Raw genomic sequence first — 6,000 nt, forward strand, 5'->3', positions numbered from 1 at the left:
GAGTCTCTATCTGCCAGACAGCGGCCTCCGTCTGCCGCCGCTTCCATTATGGATGACGACGAGGAAGCCGTGTCTGTGGGGGATGACAGCTGCTCTATCCTGGCGTCGGGCAGTGAGGATTGGTCGAGCTCTGTGGATCTCACCCCCTCTGCTCGCGAATCGTTTCGCGAATCGAACCTACGGTGAAAGAGGAAGTAGCACATCTACTTCGAGCCGAAATAACGAAACTGTTGAGCAAAGGGGCCATAGAGCCTTTATCTCAAGCTCAGAGCGAAGAGGTTCTATACAGCAGATACTTTCTGGTACCGAAAAAAGACGGGGACGTTTCTTGAGATTCGCCTTCGAGGGCCAGGCTTATCAATACACAGTCCTGCCGTTCGGCTTGTCCCTAGCACCCCGTACATTCACGATGTGCATAGACGCAGCGCTCGCACCCCTGAAACTCCGGGGCATGCGAGTTTTGAACTACCTGGACGATTGGCTGATTCTAGCTCGATCACAATCAGAGCTCATAGAACACAGGACCATTTTACTCGAGCATCTCGAGAATCAAGGTCTCAAAGTCAATTGGGCGAAGAGTTCACTGTCTCCCAGTCAGATAATTTCTTTTCTGGGCTTGGAACTGGACTCGCTGTCTATGACAACTCAGCTATCGCCACAGCGCAGGCTGCGCATGACGAAATCCTTCCGCCGCGGCACTATAGGTTTCAGAAAAAACTAGAAGGTTTGCTCAGGTGGTTTCAGAAAATGCTGGGTCTCATGGCCTCAGCATCATCAGTGCTCCAGCTGTGTCTGCTTTGCATGCGCCCGCTGCAGTTCTGGCTAAAAGCGCGAGTACCACGGCGAGCTTGGACCTCTGGTCTTTTTCGCCTCAAGATCACTCAGGGATGCATCGCAGCCCTGAAATCTTGGAAAGTGACCGACTGGTACCGGTCAGGTGTAAGCCTGGGGACTTCCTGCCTCAGGTACTAGAGCGAATCAGGGAAACCGGATGCTCAGTGCTACTAGTGGCTCCGTTCTGGAAGAACCAGGCTTGGTTCCCAGTTCTGATGCAGCTGTCAAGCACTTCCCCATGGCCAATACCAGTGAGGAGGGACCTCCTCTCTCAGGCCAAGGGCTCGATCTGGCATCCTCGCCCAGAGCTGTGGTCCCTACATGCGTGGGCCATCAATGGGTACCTGCTAACCTCCCAGTGGGAGTGTTGAACACGATCACGCAGGATAGGGCTCCGTCTACTAGACGGCTCTACTCCTCGAAATGGTCTGTGTTTTCTAGCTGGTGCGCAGCTCGTGGTATATCACCCACAAACTGTGGAGTGACAGAGGTTCTCTCCTTCCTACAAGAGCTACTGGACAAGGGTAGAACCCCTTCCACGCTCAAGGTGTATGTGGCGGCTATAGCGGTGTTCGCTAAACCGACGCTTGGCCAGTCACTGGGGAGAAACGATCTGGTCATCCGCTTCCTTAGAGGAGCTAAGAGGTTGAATCCTCCCAGACCCCCCTCAGTTCCAGTTTGGGACCTTTCTACGGTTCTGGAAGCCATGAAGGGGCCCCCATTCGAGCCAATACAGTCAATAGACATCAAACACTTGTCTTTCAAGACAGCGTTTCTTCTGGCTCTCGCTTCAGTGAAGCGCGTAGGGGACTTGCAAGCGCTCTCAGTAAGCGCAACGTGCATGGAATTTGGGCCAAATGAATCGAAGGTCATACTCAAACCAAAGCACGGATATGTTCCTAAGTCCCTCAACACACCGTTCAGGTCTCAGGTGATTTCTCTGTCGGCTCTGCCGGTCTGTAATGAGGAGAAGGACGCAAGCTTCCTTTGCCCAGTCAGGGCATTAAGAGCTTATGTGTCGCGCTCAACCGTCTTCAGACAGACGGAGCAGCTCTTCGTTTTGTTCAGCGGACGTTCTAAGGGACTAGCCGCATCGAAACAGACCCTATCCAGGTGGATAGTTGATGCTATAGCGCTGGCTTACACTTCTAAGGGCTTGCAGTGCCCATTAGGTGTCAAAGCGCACTCCACCAGAGGCATGGCCTCATCGTGGGCTTGGTATAGCGGGATTGCCTTGCAAGATTTCTGTATGGCGGCAGGCTGGGCCTCCCCGTCTACATTTATAAGGTTTTATAACCTAGAGGTTCCCGCTTTGCAGGCTAAGCTACTTTCGGTCCAATAAATCAGAACTATCTGCCCCGACGCTATCGGCCCAGAATTCTGAAACTGCTTGAGCAACGCTCGCAGATCGATCAAATATCTCTAACGGGCAGTGTATAAGACCCATTATATTCATCTGTCCAGGCCGATTTCTCGCCCTAGCAGTGTGAAACAATATAAATGGCCCCTTATCAGGTGCTATTCATTTAGGGATGACGCTATCAGCCCTCTTCCCGTACTCTCTGTGAGTCCATTATGATTTTGCACTATATGAGCCCCGGGCACCTGCCCTTGGGACTTTGGTGTTGGATCTCAGCACGCACGGCGTTTTACACTGTGTTCCCCATGGTGTACTAACGTAACCTCGGTTCTCTCTAGAAGAGGGAACGAGTACTGCGTATCTTTGCCGTGCATAACAAGCTCTGGTTCGCTTTGGCGATGAAAACCAGCGTAATCAGCCTATCAAGCCATATTTATTAGGCCCACGCAACGTGAGTTTCGGCTGGACGTGACATAGTGGGTGCGAAGCGCCCCCATTGGATCTGACGTAATGGGGGCCTCTCTCGATAGGCTGCTGCAGTTGCCGCAGGGCGGCCAATAGGCACGCGAGCCGTCTTGCCTATTCCTGCATGCTGCCGCAACGCGTTTTACATTATTTCAAAATTAAGGATAATTTTTGGCTTCAGTATCTCGCGGAAAAGAGATTTCCCCATAGCGTAAAATACTTACGCAGTACTTGTTCCCTCTTCTAGAGAGAACCGAGGTCACGTTAGTAACCGAGTACGTTTTCATCTCGTTGCGGCATAGGCGCACCTGGAAAATCGAGCGCGCCGCAACCGCGTCGCTTTCATTATGAGCGCACTTGTCGCACGCCTAAATTTAAAATAATAGACTTGAGCGTGCAAAAGGCGCGATATGTAAACGGACCCTAAAAGCGGACACTGCGTCTGAAATTAAAGGCAAAAAGCTATTTATTTGGCTTTACTCTGTTAGCCTACATGAAAATTTAAATGTCATAATGTTTTGAGAGTTTACTTATGTAATTGTTGCATTAGGCTATGAATTAAACACTTATTGATAAGAACTCTTTCATGTCTTTTCATTTATGATGAACCACGAGTAGTCGAGTAACGAGTATTGTTTTGATAAGAAATCGACTAGCAGAAATCAGTAGTCGTGCAACCCCTAACATGCACATGCATATTGTTTAGTAGTCTATAGATATGCACTGCGTAGTCTTTCTTTACAAAGTAGCATCGCCAAATTATTTGTCTGGCCTGCATAATACAGATTTTTTTTATTTTTTTTTATTTCCACGGATCCATGCGAACTGGAATCATTTTGATAACAATTTATCCGTACAGAGGTAAAGGGAAGGAGGCCTTCACAGGGGAGAGACTAGTTGACACTTCCGGACTGCGTCAGGGCTATGTTGACGTGTTTTCTATTGAAACTGGAAAATAATTTTGTGGTTCCAGAGTGAGTCAAATGACATTTACAGCTCAGGTAATTACCGCAAACAATCTGTATCCAAAGTGTACATGAGCAAAGATGGAAGAATTGAAATTGCATACGGAGTAACTGCCATAGAGTCGAATGAGAATTCGAGCAGGGGACTAGTTAGGGACAGTAGAGAGCATTAAACTGGACACAAATTTTAATACACACATTAATGTCAAATGAGTCATCTATATGTTTGCGTACAGCATACAGTACATGGTCTCAATAACACACATGTACTGAATGCAACAAAACTCCAAAACGGAGTTTAGTGTACCGATATTGAGTCTGGGCACACTTTTCATGATATCACTGCTTGTGTTTCCAGAATTCCAGACAGGTTTTTTTTATAGATCCTCATCCTAGAATGACTATTTGATTAGTTTGAAAACACTTTTTCATTCAAGAGTTCAAGACCACTGCTAGAAAACATGCAACACTTGATCTAGACCAAAGTATCTGTAAGTACTACTGTGTCTAAAATATTTAAGTTATACAAAAATAACTTCTTGGCTGTCTATCCATATCACACTCACAAATAGGCACAGGGAGTATTTAAGCACACACACAAAAGAACAATTAATAAAAATCATTAAAAAAAAAATATTGTCACCGATGTAACGATGGCCTAGTTAAACACAGTTTAAGCAACAGAGTAGGCGTTAATAAACAAATGTTGAGGTGAAGGATGAGGACTGCAGGTTTATGCCGACACAGCAGAATAACAGGTCAGGAGTGTAAGCAAACTAAATATCGGTCGCATCTAAAAATATCAGAAAGAGTAAAGGCAACATTGTGTCTGCAGTGCGTTACAAATCACTGCATAGAACAAAAATCACAACTGCAGCATCCTTAGTGCAAATCCCATAGACTTATTATCAATGTGTACGTTTATGTAGAGAATGAGGGCATGTACTGAAATGCAATAGATGGTGAGCACGCTTCCATTTCTAATTACTACAATAACCAATAAAAATAATGCACTTACCCAGACGATAGCCTAAAGTCCTGTCTTTATGTTCTCCATGGTACACAACCCAATCCCAAAAGATTTCCGTGGTGGTGTAAAGTACAGCAGATGAACAGGGATCGGCGAGTAAAACGCGTTTTCAACAGGATATCATTCACTGCTCCGTGCGGCTGATGATGATGATGGCGCAGCGGCAGCATAATGAACCTCAATGGCGCTGCGTTTTGATTGACAGCTCCTTCAGCCAAAAGAATGCTCTGGATCGCGATCAACATGAGCTCGAGCATTTCATTGGCTGAGGAAGCTGTCAATCAGCCCCACCCGGTGGTTTGTAAACAGGGTAAGCGAAGGACTGAACCAAACACGCCGGCCGACTGACACACGAGTCTTTTTTTATGACTCCTCGTTGATAGTTTTCATGTCTGTTTGGAAGTGTTAAAAGAATTAACAAAGTATGGTGGATCGAAAACGATCCGTTCACTGAGGAATTGTATCAAATGAAGTCACCTCCTCTCCCGTAAGCCTCCGTCTGCTACTGCAAAGTCCAAGCATTTATCTGCTAATGCATTAATGTCTAAACTGCAGGGGTACTGCAGCACCCTCTGTCTTCACAGGATTGTAAATGCAACACAATTTTTTTTCAGTTACATTTAATCATTTTTAGCATTTAGTAATTTATGTGTAATAAAACTGTTTAAGTGGGCTTTTAAAAATGTTACTTAAGTTGAATAAGGTTTTTTTTTTGTTTGTTTTTTTTTTACATGCAGAGTGGGACATCATATTGTGACAGTTGCGTCTCAAATTATTCTCCAACTCTGTCAAACATTTCATGACTAAATACAAAGCTGATATTGATATGATACAAGATGCTCATTTTGCCAAGTTCACACAGTATGCCAAGTATGTTTCTATAAGTATGGCTTCCTGCTTTGCTACTGTTCGGACGCTTTTGCCTACTGCTCCGCACTTTGCTCTATCGCTTTCGTATTACATTTTATCACCTAATTTTAACTTCAGTGAATCAGCACAGTGCTTAGGACGCTTGGATTACTATAAAAAAGCAGAATTAGTTTCATTCCTTCAGAATTCACTGAAGCTTACATTCCGAGGAAGAGAAAACTGAACTGCTTACATTCTGGCGGAAGAGAAAACATTCACAAGGATAAGAGAAAATGCGTCCTTTTGATTCTACTTGCTGTACTAACTGCCAAAAACTTTTACAAAGGATTACAGTTCTTGAAACAAAGCTAATGGTAGGATCAAACCAGACGGAACCCACAACAGAGTTTCATCATGGACAAATACAGCGCACAGCCGGTGAGTGTCATGAATTTAATGCTCCTCAACAGAACATACCTAGTGCAGAGAAACAAGCC

The 6,000-nt window shown here is 45.4% G+C and overlaps 1 protein-coding gene across 3 annotated transcripts in view; it reads right to left on the bottom strand.

Moving 5' to 3' along the window:
• The window catches only part of fynb (FYN proto-oncogene, Src family tyrosine kinase b), a 248,552-nt gene extending 243,715 nt beyond the window's left edge, over positions 1 to 4,837 (bottom strand). For 2 of the 3 annotated variants that reach the window (XM_081378768.1, XM_081378767.1), the window contains exon 1: positions 4,643 to 4,808. The gene's annotated coding sequence lies outside the window, so the exon portion shown is untranslated. Of the gene's footprint in view, positions 1 to 4,642 lie in introns of all 3 variants that reach the window. The other variant, XM_081378766.1, reaches the window with a different exon arrangement.
• Between the last annotated feature and the right edge of the window lie 1,163 nt (positions 4,838 to 6,000).

Source organism: Scardinius erythrophthalmus (assembly GCF_964197995.2).
Source record: "Scardinius erythrophthalmus genome assembly, chromosome: 11".
In the NCBI taxonomy this organism is placed as follows: Eukaryota; Metazoa; Chordata; class Actinopteri; order Cypriniformes; family Leuciscidae; genus Scardinius; species Scardinius erythrophthalmus.